The 20,503-nt window shown below is 36.1% G+C and overlaps 1 protein-coding gene across 5 annotated transcripts in view; it reads left to right on the forward strand.

Moving 5' to 3' along the window:
- The window catches only part of FGF12 (fibroblast growth factor 12), a 406,858-nt gene that overhangs the window by 303,313 nt on the left and 83,042 nt on the right, over positions 1-20,503 (forward strand). The window lies entirely within an intron of this gene.

Genomic DNA, 20,503 nt, shown 5'->3' on the forward strand with positions numbered 1-20,503 from the left:
TTTTATTTTTTTAAGATTTATTTATTTATTTGAAAGGCAGAGTTACAGAGAGGCAGAGGTAGAGAGAGAGGGAGAGCAGGAGGATCATCTGATGGCTCACTCCCTATGTGGCCACAAGGGCAGGAGCTGTGCCCAGGAGCCAGGCTTCCTCCAGGTCTCCCACGTGAATATGGGGGCCCATGGACTTGGGCCATCTTTCCCAGGCCATAGCAGAGAGCTGTATTGGAAGTGGAGCAGCTGGGTCATCATGATGACAATACAAACTTCTCAGTTATATTGCCTGTTAATTATGCTGAAAGTAGCTGTGACACATATAAAATTGAGTATATATTATCTCACTTACAAAAATGTGTCCTAATATTAAGTTGACCATCACTATAGAGGAAGAAAACAAGGTATATCTACACAAGGAAATCTTTGAAAAGAAGAAATCTTGTCATGTTCAACTACATCCATGAACTTGGAGAACATTATGCTAGGTGAAATAAGCCAGGCATAGAGTAACAAATAGCAGATGATCTCACTTATATAAAGGTTGAACCCATTGAAGCAGAGTAGAATGTTGGTTTCCTGTGGCTGGAGGGAGTGTTAGATGTCAGTCAATGGGTACAAAATTCAGTTTATGATAGACATTAGGTGCAGCAGTTAAGTTGCCACTTGGGATGCCTGGGTATGAGTCCTGGCTCCTTCATCTTCAATACAGGGTCTTGCTTAGGTTCACTCTGGAAGGCTGCAGGTGATGGCTCAAGTGCTTGCTTCTCTGTCACCCATATTGGAGACTTAAATTGAATTCTCTGCTCCTGGCTTCAGCCTGGCCCAGTTCTGAATGTTGTGGGCATTTGGGAAGTGAAGCAGTGGATGGAAGATCTCTCTCTGTTTTTCTAAGGGAAAAATGGAGGGTAGGGAGAAAGTATCATTATGCTCATATATGTATAATATATACTACATAAAATTTGTTCCCTTTATATAAATAAAAAAGTAAAAAAAAATTAAATAATTTTCAAAAACCCACAAAATTCCAGGTAGGAATAAATTCAAGAGGTCTACTTACAACATGTTTACTATAGTTAATAACATATATTATATTTTTGAAAATTGCTATGAGTGTATTTTAATCATTCTCAACATAAAAATATAGGTGTGTGAGGTAATGCATATATTAATTATCTACATTTGGCTATTCCACAATGTAAACATACTTCAAAAATATCAGGTTATAAGAGAGAAACATATTCATTTTTAGTTTTTCAAATTTAATTAACTAATAAAAGAACTCAGACAGCATTATAAGTTTTAAACCAGTTATAAATTCTTGAAAAAATATCCTGTCAACAGTAATACATGGTTCCTCATCAATGACAAAATTTTTATGGAACACTCATGGCTGTGAGAAAGAAAGCAAAATGGTAAATTAAATCTATGAACTACATGGAATCTGTTCTTTTGTATTAATATCACGTTAACATGAGAACTGATGAGAATTGTATTATAGTAATTATCATGCTTTTGCTGTGATCCTGAGAATCTAATGTATTAATAAACTTCTAAATAAGTACATAAATAATAAAAAAGTTAAGTAGTCTTTTCTCATAGAAAGTTATATGAGTAGAACCTAGAAAAACTTGACGAGCAGCAAAAAAGTGAACTGTGAGACAATAAAAAAGCTTCCTGAGAAAGGGATAAGAAATATAAAGTTGTGTGTTGGTAGCTTTCCATTATTGACTCAAAATCAATTTAGGCCTTTCAGTTTTCTTTATCCAAAGCCCATTCTCAGATGCAATGACATGTTTTGCTCCAGAAGAAATGACAAATCCTATTTTCACTCTTTCTGAATACCAGTATCTAGACACCAATCAATACTCAAGTATGAGCCACCTGATTTCTGCATTTAAAAGACCTCTACTTTCTCTTGGGAAAGACCAATCATCTTTTTGCTAATATGGATTGATTTTAAATTAAAAAGAATCCAACTAGGGTCCTTATTTATTGTCCACTGTGATTAAAAAGCTTTCAAAATAGATGTGAGTTCCCCATAATATATCAAATTTGTTACAGAAAAAGAAGGCTATCATCCTTTATTTTATGTTTGCTAAATTATTTAAGAAGCTATGTTCTAAATATATCATAATTATCACTGAATTCTTATTAGCAGTAAATGAACATTTTCATAAATTAGGTATTTAGGGTATTATTAGAATTTTAAGATTAAAATAACATACATTTGTAACCTTTAATATTATTTGTCTAAAACCACACTGGTGATTATGGCATATGTTTCACAGTTTATAAAATGTAAAATAGTATCTGGTCACCAAGTATGAACAAGTGCCCCATTTTCTTGTCCTGAGTGTAGTTTATATCTAACCTATCAAATTCATGACTCATATCTTTCTCTGTCAATTTAACTATCTCATGTTTAATGTTTAAATGCATTCCATAGTTAAAATCATGTTTTTTGGAATGGTTTTGTTTGGCAAAATGTGGCATGTCCAGGTCATAAGAACCAAATTTAAAATATTATTAAAATAAGCAGAAATACAAAGGTAAACTTTGGCATCCCATAAAAGTTAACGTATATGTCAAATTTTATATAAGCCCAAATTTAATATAAATGTTATTTAAATTTGAAGTGCTTTGGATTACCCACATGAGTGCACACTGCCAGTACTAAGGAGAATAGAATGTTGTTTGTGTGTGTGTTTGCATATATATATATATATATATATATATATAGAGAGAGAGAGAGAGAGAGAGAGAGATGCATCAGTAATAATGTCATTCAACACCACTCAGCACATATTTTAATGTATCTGAGAGATGAAATCATGTTTAACACACATTTTCTTGTTCTATTGAGATTCCATCCTCTATATGGTTGGATCTTTTTTATAGTATGGAAGTGGTAATGGTACCATTCAATGTCTTTTTTATACCAAGTGCTTGAAAGGAGCTCCAAACTGCCTTTGGTCAGTGTCATGTAAAAATTGACAATATATGAGTTCCAATAACTGTCTGTTGTTCAGACAGCATTGAGGTCACCTCACCTACGTCTCCCTTTTTTTGCAATCTGACAGTGGGGAGAGTGCCAGCAGAGAAAGGGCAGGGCTTATTCTTTCCCTTCTGCAAATTCTTGGTGAACACCATCAACTTATCAAACAATCTGTGTTCCATAGCAGGGAAACCTGCAATTTTCGAAGTCATCTGCAAGAACAAGATTGTACATGTTAAAAAAGTTATTGTGTTCCTAAAGTCTCTGTACAGCATCTTTAAAGATAATCCTCAAGACCATATTTGTTCATGAAGTGGTAGAAAAAATGTTTGAATGTAAATATTCTGGGAGGACTGAATCAGGGTAATGTATCAAAAATTTGACTCAGGGAGCAACTGTTTGACTGAACTTAATCTTTTAAACATAAAGACTTACTGACTTGCTGCATATAATGTTATATGTAAGTATGATTCCAGGCAAGATTTTAAAGTAAAGTACTAGATTCACAGCTGTGTTTTCTCTGATAGTTTTTTTATTGATTCAACTGAAATTTAATGTACATCTGCTTTGTGAAGGGCACCCTGCTAAGAGCCATGAGGGTTTTATCATGCACCTTTGTGAAATTATAAAATATTATTATTGTTATGATAGTATAATGTGTTGTTTTTTGTAGCTTTTACAATAAAGCATCAACATATTCATTATTTGATTGTTGCAACAGTTCTATTTTAGTAATGGTTGATTTATTTTTCATTGCCCTATGTATTTAATAAGTTTCATCAAGAGTAGAAAAACAGCTGGCAAAGCTAAAATATTAAAAACTTTTGGATGATCAAAGAATAATCATCGATGTAGTGGTGTATACAATGTGGCCATAGTAAGTATAGCTCCTCAGGTAGGACAGACTTAATTGTGCTAAGCAAAACTACAATATTCTCTAAAGAATCACTTCGTAAGTTTTGTAATTATTAGTCTAGGAGATAATTAATTAAAGACAAAGTCTGAGATCATACAAGAAATAAAGAAAATAGTTTAAAGCCATATTCCAGAGAATGGAATAAGTATATTCAGTGTTGTGATTTGTGCAACTTGAATAGTGGTACTTCTTGTATTCAGATAACTTGCCACACATCAATACATTTGAAAATAACTTCAAAGAACATATTTTATTGTCAAGGTTGTTTTCCATTGTGTTTCAAATTCAATGCATACTTCAAACATGTAAAGACTCTTTAATGGCTGGTTTTATTAATTTTCTTTTTGACAGTTTTAAGTCAACCCATTTTGAACTTGTATGGTGTACCTACCAGGTGGATTAAATTTGTCTTTGAGGAAATAGGTATTGATAATTTCCTATCATTGACACCTAATAGTTGTATGTAACAGAAACAAAATATTGTTGAGTCATTTATTCCCTTCTAAGAACTGTCATGCATTGATCATATATAAGTATATAAGGATCAGATAGTTGAATTTGTTAAATATTCTATGGATCCCAATAGAAAATATCTGTCCATGCTAATCTACCATCCAGTTCAGCAGTGTGTCAGGACTTCACTTTCAGAAGCTGCACATTTTTCATTTTACACCCTTCATTATTTGTAAGGTCTTATTTAGAGTCAAAATCTAGCTCACTCTCGTGCCCTTACTTCCTTCTTTAGGTCCTTTCCAGATTAACTGTCTTCAGTTCTTCATACATTCCTCAGGAAATATGGTCAAAGTAACAGATGGATAATGAAATAATTAAATTCTTGACCTTGAATTGTCATACTGTTGCCAGTGATCTCTAGATGTGGATTTCAGAAATCTGTCAGCCAAATCTGTGTAATCATGTAGACCCACATCGTTGAAATCCTCTCATTATGCTGTTTTGACAGAGTGAAAGTTGGCTGACCTTTAAATAATATTGTCTGCATGCTTGTGAGGTGAGCAGGGTCTACTGAGCTGTATCTGATTGCATGCATGGGCAACTGCAAAATACAGTGACCTTTAAACTAATCGACTCTGAACGAATGTTTTTGTAGCCAGGTAGAAAGATAAAATTACTTGCCAATATAATACTTTACAATGAAGAAACACCTCTTTTGAGCTGAAGCCTTTTTTACATTAAAAATCTGCATGTTGAGTCTTTAGAATTTGGCCGAACACATGCCTATTGGGTTGGGTTGTAAGTAGCTCCTGTCTGTGTTTCAGTACTCTTTCATATCACCAATCTTCTTTATTTTTTTAAAGATTTATTTATTTATTTGAAAGTCAGAGTTACACAGAGAGAGAAGGAGAGGCAGAGAGAGAGAGAGGTCTTCCATCCGCTGGTTCACTCCCCAATTGGCTGCAATGGCCAGAGCTGGGCCCATCTGAAGCCAGGAGCCAGGAGTTTCTTCCAGATCTCCCACGTGGGTGCAGGGACCCAAGGACTTGGGCCATCTTCTTCTATTTTCCCAGGCCATAACAGGGAGCTGAATAGGAAGTGGAATAGCCGGTACTCGAACCAGTACCCAGGTGGGATGCCAGCACTGCAAGCAGTGGCTTTACCTGCTAAGCCACTGTACTGGCCTCCAATCTTCTATCTTTAATATTCTGTTTTGTTTCCTGGGACTTGCTTTAGTTAGTGTTTCTTTTTTTTTTTTTTTTCTTTCTTGATCACTTTAACATTAATGTCAGTTAGAACTAAGCCTTTCACGATAAAGTCTGCTGTAATATGTGAAAAACGATTCCTTAAAATCTTCAGCCAGGAGAGTCTCTCTATTTACATATGTAAAGTGTTTTTGAACTTCCTTGGAAGCACTACTGACCACAGTATAATTTGTATTTACAGTGGTTCTCCTCGGTAGTGAGTGCCTGAATATATGCTATAGAGAGAGGTTAACCTCATTCACATTTGTACAACTTAGTTTTATTTATTCCAATTATCTTTTTTAGTCTTTTTTTATTCCAATTATCTTAAGTATTAATCTCTTTCCCAATTTTCTGTTTTAAGTATGTCATCCAAAGCCACAGTGATTCTTTTGCTTCCCTTCTTCCCTTATAATATTTTTATAAACTCATACTTGTCAATGTTTTATTATTTTTCTAAGAATATACATTCTGAAATTCTTGTTCTTAATTTATAGTATGTGCCTTGGATAGGAACATGCATTTTGAAGAGCCATTTTAAACTAGAACTATTATTTCTGAATGCTTTGAGATATGTTTATGTTCTAAAATCATTTAATAACATGGAATTTTACCATCTGATGCTAGCTCAAGGAACTAGGAATTCCAGATATTTAGAAGTAACTTCTCCAAAAATACTTAATATTTTAGATTTGATAGCTCTTGATTTAATCCAGTGTTTTCCCAAGCAAATTTTTTGGAAGACAATGAATGTAGTGGAGATGAAATGGAAATTTCCATCCATGGAGTCAAAATTATAATCTTTGTACTAGTTACATTGTTTTACTTTTCTATTTACTCAGTTTTTAAATATTCAAACACTTTGAGGTAAGGATTCTCTAGTCATTCCTAATTCCCTGAGGTCGGACAGAGGTAGAAGTTCCTGTGGTTTAAAGACCTCCCTAAATCTCCAGGTGCTGTCCCAATCTACTTCCCCTGCTTGTGACTTTACATGTTATTTATAATCACTTCTGTAATGCAGACCAAATTTCATGAAATGCCGCCACATACCTGTCTTCCTGTATGATTAGTATGTGAATTTCTGAAGCATTTCTTTGTATTGCTCCCTGAGTCAAATTTTTGATACATTACCCTGATTCAGTCCTCCCAGAATATTTACATTCAAACATTTTTTCTACCACTTCATGAACAAATATGGTCTTGAGGATTATCTGAACATCGCCTGCTTGCTTCCTAGGGAATGCAGTAGCAGGAAACTGGAACTGGAAGCAGAGCTGGGGCAGGAACCAAGGTCTCCAATATGGAATATTGGCCTTCCAAGCAGCATCTTATCTGCTGTGCCAAATACCTATACCTAGCGTCTGTTTGAATTATTTCAGTATTCTTTTTGCTTTCCTTGGGCTTTATTTTTTAATTAATTTCTGAACTTGATTGTTTAATTAGTTTATTTTCCTTCTTACTGCTTACCTTATATAAATATTTGATGCAGTGATTTATTTCTTTAAGCTGCCTGTTTTATAGCCCATAGATTCAGATGCAGTGTTGTCTCATTGGTTTCTAGGTATCCTGTAATTTTGGCATTGCTCTTATTGACTGAAGATATTTTAAATACAGAGTTGTCCTTGTATTTGGTGCAACTTGAAAGTCCTTATCTTTGATTTGTGAATTTTAACCCTTGTGTCTTTCATTTCTGAAGGACATTTGTGCTTGCCAGGCATGAGCCAGGCACTGTTCCAGGTCCTAGGGACACAGCAGTGAACCAACAGACATCCCTTTTCCATGTGGAGCTATCAGTACAGAGGCTATATTTATTCTTAATTCTATAATATTTCCTATTATCCTTTCCTTTTCAATCTTTACAGATTTTTGTATTCTATTCTTGCTTACTTTGGAATTTGTGTTGTATTTCTATGTGGGTGTGGGTGTGGGTGTGGGTGTGGGTGTGGAAGAGAGAGAGAGAGAGAGAGAGAGAATTAATTCTTACCATTAGGAAGTTGATGTTTTGTTCTAGTGTAACTTTTTTTTTCTTTGACAGGCAGAGTGGACAGTGAGAGAGAGAGACAGAGAGAAAGGTCTTCCTTTTGCCGTTGGTTCACCCTCCAATGGCCGCCACGGCCGGTGCGCTGCGGCCGGCACACTGCGCTGATCCGAAGCCAGGAGCCAGGTGCTTCTCCTGGTCTCCCATGGGGTGCAGGACCCAAGCACTTGGGCCATCCTCCACTGCACTCCTGGGCCACAGCAGAGAGCTGGCCTGGAAGAGGGGCAACTGGGACAGAATCCGGCACCCCACCCGGGACTAGAACCCGGTGTGCCAGCGCCTCAAGGTGGAGGATTAGCCTATTGAGCCACAGCACCGGCCTCTAGTGTAACTTTTATAGACCAAATATTCTCAATCCTTTATTTCTTTTTCATTTATTTATTTGTCTTGTGTCTTTCCCTATATATGACTAGGGATATTTGTAGAGATATGGAGATTATAGAGAGAGACAGAGAGAAAGAGAGAGAACACTCAACTACTCATTCTTTCTTCAAATGCATGAAGCCAACAGCTGAAAACTTGATCTAGGTCTCTCCCATGGGTCACAGGAACTTGGCTATTTGAATCATTATCACCATCTCCCAGGGTCTGCACTAGCAGGAAGCTGGTATTCACTAAAACTGATGATGCAATTAGTACATTTCCTCTTTTTTTTTTTTTTTCTTTAAATTTTTTTGACAGGCAGAGTGGACAGTGAGAGAGAGAGATAGAGAGAAAGGTCTTCCTTTGCCGTTAGTTCACCCGCTAATGGCCGCCGCGGCCGGCACGCTGATCCGAAAACAGGAGCCAGGTGCTTCCTCCTGGTCTCCCATGCAGTCCACAGAGCTGGACTGGAAGAGGAGCAACCAGGGCAGAATCCAGTGCCCCAACCAGGACTAGAACCTGGGGTACCAGTGCCGGGGCGCCGGCCAGGCCAAGTTTTGTTTTTTTTTTTTTTTTTTTTTACAGAGTGGACAGTGAGAAAGAGAGAGAGAAAGGTCTTCCCTTACCGTTGGTTCACCCTCCAATGGCCGCTGTGGCTGGCGCATCGTGCTTATCCAAAGCCGGGAGTCAGGTGCTTCTCCTGGTCTCCCATGTGGGTGCAGGGCCCAAGCATTTGGGCCATCTTCCACTGCCTTCCCGGGCCACAGCAGAGAGCTGGACTGGAAGAGGGGCAACCGGGACAGAATTCCGTGCCCTAACCGGGACTAGAACCCGGTGTTCTGGCACCGCAGGCGAAGGATTAGCCTATTGAGCCGTGGCACTGGCCAGGCCAAGTATTAGCATTTTATTCTGTCACTTTCATCTTTACATGTTTCAGTGGTTTTCCACAGACAACTGGATTCACATTTCAGTACTAATAGCTTGTCAGTCTTTTTAAATTTTTATTTCATTTTATTTTATTTTTTGCCGAGTGAAATTCTTCTCCAGGAGAAAAATATTTTCTGAAATCTTGTAAGTTAAAAATTAGGGCTTTCTGTTTGTGTTTGAACACTGTGGCTGAATATTACAGACTTGAGTTATTCTTTTCTTTCCATGAAGATTTTGTAGGTGTTGCTTCCTTGCCTTCAAGAATTGAATGTTGCTGTGCAGATATCTAAGGTCAGCTTTATTTTTCCCTCCTTGTAATTGACTTGTTCTTATTTCCTGACAACTGAAAAAGATCATTTATTTATCCTTGAACTTAGTAGCTTTAAAAGAGTATATTTTTAACAGTACTTTTTTGACCAACAGCATAAGGATAATATCATAGAATGAGAAATTATAAATAATATGAAAAGTAGAGATAAGAAGCTCTGAGAAATTGGAGGGAGAATGTGTTTCCTAAAGAATATATCAGATTGAGTTTTTCATAGGATTTAAGTGCAGTCTTGAAGGATTAGGACATGGGAGTCTGGGAAGGAACAGAATTCAAGTGGCTGGAAAGAGAAATTGTGTAATATAGTCACTGTGCATTAGGTCTTGCATTTTACCAGATTCTGAGAAGCCTGAGGTCAATAAGTACATCTACATGTCTTTTTATCCCTTTTTATATATTTTGAATTTATTAAGAACTAAGTATTTATTATTGTATATAATCATCCTTATATGTAGCAAGGAAATATGTTTAAATTGATTTCCAGAGTAAGATGTGATTTTTGTCATTGGAAAATCATCTTATATTCAATGACAAGTCAATATTCCCAAAAAAGATATTGGGTACCAAGGGGAATAAAATAAATCATTGTAGCTTTAATCTAATATTTGTGTCTTTTTTATCTTTTTTAATGATGTTTATCTTCTGTAATGTGCTGGAAAATCCAGAAAGCTCTTTAATATGTGAGAATCTTGTATACAAGTCATCATTCATTGTGTTTCCATTGAGTGGCAAACATATTGAAAAATCAAGCATGAATGCACCTGTCCCTGTTTCCTCTGAGCCTTCAGCACACTAATGGAGTTCCATAAGGATAGGGACTTTTACAAGGTCTATGAAAAATTGATAAGACAAGTACCTTTTTGTGTTTTTCTCTACCAGCAAAGGAAGAATTTGAATTTCCATTAAATAACTTTATTTCAGAGCACTCCAATCCTGTACACTTGCTGTCTAATAATAAACTCTCTCACTTCTGGCTTTACCTTCTTACTCTAAGTCCCGGATACTCACTGGAACCTTCTAACACTATACTTACTTGTACTTGAAGTACACCAGCATCAGAATTAACAGACTATCATAACCTGGAGAACTGTTGCTAGAATATGTTTTGTAAAATGAATGATTCGTCTCAAATTAGTGTTAAGAGTAAAGTAAGTTGCAGCATCTTTCCCTATCATCACTCTCTTTATTAGAATCAGTATGGGAGATCACACATTTGCCCTTACTTCCTTTGATGGAAAAACAAGTCTGTTGAAAACAGTAGTTCTGGAATAGTAACTCTGAAGAATGTGAATCTATTTGCATTTTTATCATTAATCCTGAATCATCTTATAGTGTATGAGTATTATCATTTGTATGCAAGCCAATAGAGAATAGAAAATAGCTAGCACATCATTCATCCCAAGGATTTTGTTGAGATGAGTTGATGTCTTTGGTCACACACATGTCTAGATGGTGTCCATGGATATTATATTATATTATATTATATCTAGGAAACATTGTACTCTAAGAATGCTCATTGTATGAGATTGCAGCTTTGATGTATATGATTCTAAAACCATCTCTTTCCAGGATGCTGAGCTATACTCCAAAGTGAGTATTATTTGTAGAGAATCTATTTCTCACCCAGTTTCAGGGAAGTAGATTAATATAGCTTGATGCACAGTATCCAGATTCATCACTGATTATCACAGTACTGTCCAAATATGATCATAGACAAGGAAGATTGGATCTGGAATGAACCAAGTGATTCACTGACTTAGAGTATACTTTAAACCTGTATAGAATACTGAAGCTGCCACAGGATGATGGAAAGAACATATATCTGCAACATAACACAGCTGTAATTAGTAGCTTTTCTTCCTTCTAGAAGTTACTCACTGTATTTCCTGAGCTTCTATTGACAGATCTGACTAGTGGCGGGGCTATCAAATACATGAAATGAGATAATTGAAATATTTTTGTTTAATGGAACTTTGCTTTTCTAGTCCAGCCATATTTTTCTACAAGCTACCAAATTGAGGCCTGGAGTAAGTGAACTACTCAATCCAGGTGATACACATCATTAGCTAAAAAAACCTAGGGCTAATAGATGAGGAGAAAAACTCATTCTCCATCTGTTGCCTTCATTGTAGTAAGAAAGAGCAACCACACATCTGAAGGTCTGACCTTCAAAGATATTACCTTTTCATTGGGAGTCAGAAGAAAACAGATTAGGTGTGTTTGAATTTATAGTGAATTCTGGTGAGATTATGGGGACAATTGTCTGCATACATTTTAAGGACTATTTGTTGAGAATTGATTATGTCTGAGGTATTAAACATGAAATATATCCAGAAGTACATCAGAGTGTAAGTACTAGGTAGGTCTGAGTGTGGTCTCTGGTTCCTGCTGCTCAGTAATTCATATTTTGTGAGCTGAATTATACTCCTGTTGTATGGTGGTTTTCTAGTTTTACATCCATCTCCTCATTCTAATAACCCTGTTTTAGATACATAAAATATAAATTTGAATTGTTTATTGGGAATTCCACTGAGCAAGTTGTAACACATGTATTTACCTTCTCTCACTATTATTGAAGCTCTGTGATTTTTGATTTCTAAATGTTAGCTTAGTAAACGGGAGGCCTATCATCTGTCCACATAGCCATTTTCAGATTTTCCATGCATTTTAAAGTTTGTTCAGCATGACTGAAAGCTGCATCAATAGTGGATCAACAGATTTTAAAATAAAGAGAAGAATTCAGAATTCTGTCAGAGATAATTGCCTGGGTCAGAGAATGATGCAGTTTTTCTTGTCACAGATAAAATTAATCAAGGAAGTTATTGCAGGTGAATGTTTAGTTTTTTTGCATTTAACTAGATTTAGCAATGTCTAGGGACTACAAATCTAAACTTTTTAATTCAAGTGCTTAAATATTAAAGAGGTAAATGATTTTCTCAAGTAGGTCATCCTTAGCTTAAAGTGCTTAGTTTTTTTTTTGTTTTGTTTTGTTTTTACGCCTTCATTCTTGTTTTGAGATCATATTTGCTATCTATATTTTCAACTCTATTTCCAAAACTTGAGGGATCATTTTAGCTTATATAGTGAATAGATTTCATTTGTCATCCTTTGCATTTCAAGGCTCCCTCTTGTTCTATGAAAATTATACTTTAAGTCATTTACCTTTATGGCAATAAAAAATAAAGAGATAAAAAAACGAAGAATGATTTTTTTCCACCTAAATTCCAGGTTAGTTTGACAGAAGAGCTCATCAGTCTTAACTCTGAGTGCTAAAGAATATTAAATAAGAATATTGTTTTTTTTCTATTCTAGTATCTTCGTTTTCTGATAAGTTGAAATTACTGTGATGAGTGTGTCTATTAATGATCTATAAAAGTCATTTTTTCTGTAATTCTTGCCAGATTATTTCATCATCTCCATTTCTCAAGGTTGATTTAACCCATTTGTTTCGACAATGGATTAGCTATCTGAAGGCACTCTCTACCATCCGGTAACGTACAGTCTAAAAAATCCTACAGCAAAGCAAAAAATACAAACCAAGTAAATGGGTGTAACAAAATACTTGTATAGGGGAATCCTTAATTAGAATTAATTAGAATAGAAATTGTAACAATAAATATGTATCTATGTGTATAAATGGCCACGGATTCCCAGAAATTTCATATTATATAATTGGGATAGCCACATATTCCAACAACTGGGTAAGATTGGCTCTTATGTTAGATCACTCACTTCCAATGTACATGTGCAGAATTATTGCTTGGCAGTATTATTGAAATCTACATTTTGATTCAGTAAGTCTGAAAGCAGGTCTAGAATGCTTCAGTTCAGTTCCCTAGGGATGTTGATGTTGCTACTAGATGGTAAGTCACAGTATGTGAAAGTTCACAGTATTTTTCCCACATTCTTGCCATATGTATCTCATTTTTACAATTATATATGACATGTAAAGGTAGACTTATTTAGTTTACAGATAAGAAAACTAAATCTACCTAGGGAGATTACTGACACCATAAACAAGAGTGTCAAATTGTTAAATCAACAACAGGAGTCACTGTGTACTTACATCTCATGTGGGATCTGTCCTTAATGTGTTGTCCAATGTGAAGTGATGCTATAACTAGTACTAAAACAGTATTTTTACACTTTGTGTTTCTGTGTGGGTGCAAACTGATGAAATCTTTACTTAGTATATACTGAATTGATCTTCTGTATATAAAGATAATTGAAAATGAAAAGAAAAACCTGGTGTTAAATTGGAAATGGCATAGAAAATTAATTAATTTTTAAAAAATATATCATGTAGGATCTCTGTCTTTAATGTGCTGTACACTGTTATTTAATGCTATAACTAGTACTCCAACAGTATTTTTTCACTTTGTGTTGCTCTGTGGGGGCAAACTGTTGAAATCTTTACTTAATATATACTAAATCGATCTTCTGTATATGGAGAGAATTGAGAATGAATCTTGATGTGAATGGAAGGGGAGAGGGAGCGGGAAAGGGGAGGGTTGCGGGTGGGAGGGAAGTTATGGGGGGGGGAGGAAGCCATTGTAATCCATAAGCTGTACTTTGAAAATTTATATTCATTAAATAAAAGTTTTAAAAAAAGAAACTAACCAATATAATGGAAAAAAAAAAGAAAACTAAATCTAGGTGATTTTTGCAAGTTTTTAGATATATGGACTTCTGACTAGTAGGTATGATACAAGAGATTTGTTTTTGACTCCTTGAACTTATTTATATTATGTTCTAAAGCTGTGTAAAAATAGTGTACATTTGTTACTTTATATTCTGTGGCTAATTAAATTCTGTATAATGGATATTTTTGTGTTTTTCATGGAAATTTATATTTGCCAAATTGTATGCTACTTAAATTTTGTTTTAGTTGTCAGAATCTATAATTAATTTTCAAAATGTTGTGTTGTAAGTGATGCTTAACCTATAGCCTGGTAACTCAATTCTAAAACAGTTTTAGCATTTCCAAGAAATCAAAATCTAATATTCTCAGGACTCAGTTTTATCTGATCTCAATTTTGAGGTGGTAGGAAAAAATTGGGCCAAAATATCTGTGTGCAAATGTTAGCTCAATATCTACTTGTGCCAATAAAGGCAATTGATTTTTAAAAGCCAATGTGAGGCCGGTGCCGTGGCTCAATAGGCTAATCTTCCGCCTGCGGCGCTGGCACACCGGGTTCTAGGGGCGCTGGATTCTGTCTCCGTTGCCCCTCTTCCATGTCAGCTCTCTGCTGTGGCCCAGGTGTGCAGTGGAGGATGGCCCAAGTGTTTGGGCCCTGCACCCCATGGGAGACCAAGAGAAGCACCTGGCTCCTGCCTTTGGATCAGTGCGGTGCACCGGTCGCAGCACACCGGCCGTGGCGGCCATTGGAGAGTAAACCAACGGCAAAGGAAGACCTTTCTCTTTGTCTCTCTCTCACTGTCCACTCTGCCTGTCAAAAAAATAAATAGATAAAAATAAAAAGCCAATGTGATAGGTTCGCTACTCAAAACTGAGCGAAGAAAATTAATTTTCTTTTCTTTTTTCCACCACCCCTTATACTATTATATAAATAAATGCTATACCAATATAATCCAGTAAACTTGAAAGAAGTTTTGGGGTACATTTATAAATTCTTCCAACTATTAGCTTTGTGAGTTTAACCCTCAAAGGGCTCAGTTTTGTGTAATTCCATTCATTTAGGTCCATAAGTTCTTGCAGATCAGCAGTGTGTCAAATGCTAGACTACTTAGGATTTGTATAAGATATCCTTATCTGGGGCCGGCACTGTGGCATGGTGGGTAGGGTCACTGCGTGCAGTGCCAGCATCCCATATAGGCACCGGCTGTAGTCCCTGCTGCTCCACTTCCGATCCAGCTCTCTGATATGGCCTGGGAAAGCATTGGAAGATGGCCAAATCTTTGGGCCCCTGCACCCACCAGGGAGACCTGGAGGAAGCTCCTGGCTCCTGGCTTCCAGTGCAGCTTTGGCCGTTGTGGCCAACTGGGGAGTGAACCAGGGGATGGAAAACTTCTTGCTCTTTGTTTCTCCCTCTCTCTGCCTGTCAAATAAAGAAAATCCTAGAGAATTGAAAATGAATCTTTACATGAATGGAAGGGGAAAGGGAGCGGGAAGGGGGAGGATTGCGGGCGGGAGGGAAGTTATGGGAGGGGGGAAGCCATTGTAACCCATGGGCTATACTTTGGAAATTTATATTCATTAAATAAAAGTTAAAAAAAAAAAAAAAAAAAAGAAAGTTAAAGTCATAGAATGAAATCCCATTAGAGCCAGAATTCATGTTCATAGGAACTAATGTTGTATTCTATCTCCTCTTTGTAGGAGACAAAAATTTTGAAATACAAATACATATTTATAAAATTAAAAAAAAAAAAGAAAAAAAAGAAAATCCTGCAACCAGTGTCAGAATGTAAATCAGTGAAACACATTATATTCTTTTATAACCATCCTTATGGTTAAACTTGCCCTAAGCAAACATGGATTATGGATTAATTCTTAGTATAGCTTCTTTCCCAAATGGTGATGATTCTGCTTTTATCTTAATACTACAAGAATGTATCCTTTCTTATCCTGGAGGAAAAGTACCTGAGGGCATGGTAGTTGTGACACAATTTCCATTATTTTTAAGTATCTTGTCTGTATAAGCTGTGAAAAGGTGATGAGTCTTGACAGGTTGACTTGGAAACTTTGCTGAGTAGATGAAATACAGAGTTAGTTACATTCAGCCTATTTCAATTTCTATGTTTCAGGGCACCACTAAATGTAATATGCTGAGCAGAATATTTGAAGTCCCAGAGATAATGCATTGTTAACCCTGTGAAGGGCGAGGCATACTTGATGATATTTCTAATCACTTTTTTTAAATTTTACTTTTACTTGAGATATAAAAATTTAATATAATTATGGGCCACACTGTTATGCTTTGATATATATAGATGTATACCTTATATATATGCATATATAATGGATGATTAAATTGTGGTAAATAATGTATCTTCACATACTTATTTTTTGTGATCAGAATAAAATCTACCCTTAGCAACTTTGAAATGTACATTACTAGCTGTATTCGTCATTTGATACAATGGATATCATTGAAACTATTTCCTCCTTTCTGATACTTTGTACCCTATGACTAACATCTCCACTTCCCATGTTATCCCCACATTTATTTATTTATTTTTAAATTATTTTAAAATATTTATTTATTTATTTGAAAGTAAGAATTACACACAGAGAGAGAAGGAGAGGCAGAGAGAGAGGGGTCTTCCATCTGCTGGTTCACTCCCCAATTGGCTGCAATGGCTGAAGCTGCTCCAGTTATACAAGACAGGCAAGGGATGGTGAAACAGGGAATGAGAGTTGAATGGAAAAAGAAAGATTCAAGGTATTGAGAATGTGGAGTTTTGTGGCTGGTAAGGAAGATGAACACTTTCTGGTTTTGAGGTGAAAAAGTTCCACAAGCAGTAACAGTTTTCATTTTATTTTAAAGATTTACTTATTTATTTGAAGAGGAGAGTGGCAGAGAGAAAGAGAGAGAGAGAAAAAGAGAGAGAGAGAGAGAGAGAGAGAGAATTTTCTGTGGGTTAACTCTCCAAATGGCTGCCGTAGCTGGGGCTGCTCTTGGCAGAAGCTAGGAACCAGAGCTCCATCTGGGTCTCTGACATGGGTAATAGGACCCCAAGTAATTGGGGCATCCTTTACTGCTTTGCTAGGCACAGTAACAGGAAGCTGGATGGAAAGCCGGCATTATGGATTGCAGCTTAGCTGGCATCACTACAGTGCTTGCCCTTTTTATTTTTTTTTAACTGATACATAAGAATTGGACTTATTGACGGGATACCATGTTATAACTTGATACATGCAACAAGTTGTAAGGTTTAAGTTAATTCAGTTTGGGACATACAGACTTGATTGAAGAATATCCAAAGGGAGATGCTGAGTGGTTCTCTGTGCTTTTTTCATGTGAAATTTCAGCGTTAAGTTTGTGAAAAGTCTGCCACTTATCTGACTTATATTTGTGCAAGTGTATTCTGTGGTATTGGGTGGGCAGAGCAGATACTAGTAAGAAATCCAATTTCACAGATTCTCTCTCATGTACATTTTAAAACAGAATTTTGATATGGAATCAAAATTTTGCATATTAACAAGCACTTCAACAGATTATATTTTAGAGTTCTAAAGCTACTGCTCTAACTTACTAGTACTGGGAAGGTATCTGTGCAAGAATCCCACTGACAACACTAACTCTGACTGTTCTGAAGATTATATATGGTTGAAAACAAATGCTCAGTTTCAAGTTGGACCGATATCATGTTTAACAGTTCACTGTAACAAATGTTTTGAGGCATTATTATTATGGTTCTTGTAATAAAAATGAGAAGATTTAAGCCTTGGGTGGCTAAGTACACACCAAATTAAGTAATGGCAGAATTGAGATTGAGATTTGAGCCCTATAATTTTTTTAAGCAGGCTGTATTGAGAGAGTTTTTATATAGAGTATGAAACAGCACTGGTAAGAAAAAAAAGGAAAGAAAAATATCTTCTTTCACTTCTGTGTAAGGAAACATTCACATTTGTTTTTAACTGTCTAGAGTTGAAATGTAGATTTAAAAGAATTGGAATTATACATTATTTTCATCATCATCACCACCATTACCACCCAGAATTAGTACTCAAGCTCCTTTTTTGCTGAGCTGTGAGGGCATTGCACCTTGCAAATATAGAAATAGTATATCAGTTTGCCTGGTAGTAATAATGGACTTGGTAATTGGATTTCAGGAAACACTGCAACAGCTCTCAGAGTATTTTATAAAATCCCAACCCTGAGGCAGTCTTTCAGTAGTAGTCTTAAGATTGGGCAGTAGCCAAGGTGACCTTGATTCTGTTGCTATCCAAGCTTCTGTGTGCTTGCTTGTGGAATTGTAACATCATTTCTTATACATGTTATCTTTCTTCATTTTATGGGCTCTGGGGAAGTTCTTCCTTGTTGTAATTCATTACATTAGACAGGACTATTTGACAAAAAAATTATTTTTGTCACTTAGGTAATAGTGAATGGTATAAAACATCATTATATTTTAAGTAATATAGTAAAGAATTAATTACTATGCCAAATTAATTTTAATTAGAGTATACATTTTTAGCTTCTCAAGAAAACAATTATTCTAGTGCAATTTTGTATTCTCCAATGTATTTTTCATATAATATACAAATAAGGCAATTGTATAAGTTATCATCTGAACCTGTATAATTTTCAGGCAAAATGTGCCACCATTATTAATTTTGCTGTAACTATATGGATACATTGGGATTATAATAGGCAAACTGGACATATGTTCATCCTGTATTAGTTAATGCTAAAAAGTAATTCTAGCATCCTCTGAGGAGCCAATGAGTCAAATTCTATGAACTAGATCAGAGCTGTCAATAAAAATCAATGCTCTTGGGGCCGACGCCGTGGCTCACTTGGTTAATGCTCCACCTGTGACGCCGGCATCCCATATGGGCACCGGGTTCTAGTCCTCGTTGCTCTTCTTCCAGTACAGCTGTGGCCTGGGAAGGCAGTGGAGGATGGCCCAAATGCTCGGGCCCCTGCACCCGCATCGGAGACCAGAAGGAAGCACCTGGCTCCTGGCTTCGAATCAGCACAGCTCTGGCATCAGCACAGCTCTGGCCATAGCGGCCATTTGGGGGGTGAACCAACGGAAGGAAGACTTTTCTCTCTGTTTCTCTCACTAACCTATCTGTCACATAAATAAATAAGGAAATCAATGCTCGTGAACCCTTGTTAGACTCTTTAGTTCTTTTAAGAGCAGCTCAATGGCAGAAATAGAAGGAAAGGGGTGAATAATATGATGAAGAAAAACCCAGACAAACTTAGCTATGTGCTGATCTTTACTCGTTAACCGTTTCTTTTACCACCACTAAAATAGATTTTAAAAAATGGCATTCTGCTTCAGTTAGAGAGCTTTGTGTTGTTTTTAAGTGTAGTCACTGTGAGTTTCCTAGGTAACTTGTAATATTCAGTATTCAGGAGCTTTTGATAAGTGAAATATATGAAAGTACATAGCTAAGAGAAACCGGTTTTATCTTAGATGATTTCAGGATGTCTTTAATGTTAATTATTTGATCTTAAAATATTAGTGATAAAAGATTCAGTTTATTAAATTACCTCTAGCCCAGTGCAGAATATCTAGGGAAACCATAACGACTGTATCTGAAAAGGAAGGGAATTAATTGTGGAGGAGAGTCTCAACTGAGTTATAATGGTGTTGTTTAGTTTTAATTCAGCACACTATTTTGTGAGATCTAATGGCTGATTCCTTTTGTAGAAAAATATGTTTATAAAGAGCCAGAATGAGCAGTCAGTTTGGTGAAAACAGTGGCAGGACTGGCTGATTGAATAGATTTTCCAATCCTTCTGTTGTAAAAGGGTGGTTTGATAAGTGTCAAATAGGTGTACACAGATGAATACTTTGGACATTTTCCTCATGTCATACATAAAAAAAGGTATCATGTATTGATGCAACCACTTTCCAAGACAGTGGTATTATCACTGAGTGTACACAAAAAACACATTTTCCCTATTTAACTATTATCTGCCAATTCAACCTCCCAGAGAACAGCATGCTAGAGCAAGGTAAACTGTGATATGCATGAACAAATACTAATTATTGTTCTTTCCTGTTGGGTTTCCAGATACTGACATTTTAATATTGAAAACCAAATCTGGAATCCAATAATCATGTCCAAGGAGTCTGTAGAGGTCTTGAGAACACACGCAAAGCTTTCTGAAATGGAAACACATTCTCTGGGCAATATAAAGATGTTTTCCTCCAAGGAACCTCATCTGAGTTTTAAATAAAATTGACCATCATGAGTGCTGCATCTCATGATTCTTTGTTGAGCATTAATAACAGAAAACCTGGTTTTCCTTATCTACACAGTTGCTCCTATGTTCCTATTCCCACATTTTCATCTCATCTGTATGGTGCCACCAAGTTCCCCTGCCTGCCAGTCTTCAACTTCTTCATTGTTTTGCAGGCTCTGGACTCAAGGTTAGACTACAAATAGTTTTTGTGGTGTTCATTCTTTCCTCCTGTGGTTTCTTTCTGGCCACACTTTTTCTGGTCAAAATCAAATTGTAAGGCAAATATCTGTCAAATGCCTCCCTTTCTCTTACAAATTCTTTTTCTTTGTTTGCTTCTTTGTTTTTGTTTTGCTTCT

The sequence above is a fragment of the Lepus europaeus genome, chromosome 2, assembly GCF_033115175.1.
Source record: "Lepus europaeus isolate LE1 chromosome 2, mLepTim1.pri, whole genome shotgun sequence".
In the NCBI taxonomy this organism is placed as follows: Eukaryota; Metazoa; Chordata; class Mammalia; order Lagomorpha; family Leporidae; genus Lepus; species Lepus europaeus.